A 357-nucleotide genomic window follows, 5' to 3' on the forward strand; every position below is an offset into this window, starting at 1 on the left:
GGGCTCGCGTGGGCAGCGCCCCGGCACCCTGGGGGGCCGCCCGCGGCACCCCGCCGCCCGCTGCCGCCGCCGGGGGGGCCTCCTTCCTTCCCTCCCTCCCTCCCTCCCTTTTGCCGTGGGCGCGGGTGGCGTGGGCAGGAGAGGAGCTGGTGGCCCCTGCCCGTGTGGTGTGGTGTGGCGCGGCGGTGGCAGTCGCTGCGCCCAGTCCGGCTGTGGCGTTTGGGGACTGCGCTCTGGCCTCCCTCTGTCTCTTGGCCGACCCCCGACCCACCGCGGGAGCTGGCGCGGGGCAGCCCCTGGCAGGGGCCACGCTGTCCGGCGCTCGCCGTGCTCCCCACCCGCCCAGCGCACCCATGT

At 78.2% G+C, this 357-nt stretch overlaps 1 protein-coding gene across 3 annotated transcripts in view; it reads left to right on the top strand.

The window, feature by feature from the left end:
* The window catches only part of EPHB2 (EPH receptor B2), a 121,211-nt gene that overhangs the window by 1,049 nt on the left and 119,805 nt on the right, over positions 1 to 357 (top strand). The window lies entirely within an intron of this gene.

The sequence above is a fragment of the Alligator sinensis genome, unplaced genomic scaffold (genome assembly GCF_000455745.1).
Source record: "Alligator sinensis unplaced genomic scaffold, ASM45574v1 scaffold512_1, whole genome shotgun sequence".
Taxonomy (NCBI): Eukaryota; Metazoa; Chordata; order Crocodylia; family Alligatoridae; genus Alligator; species Alligator sinensis.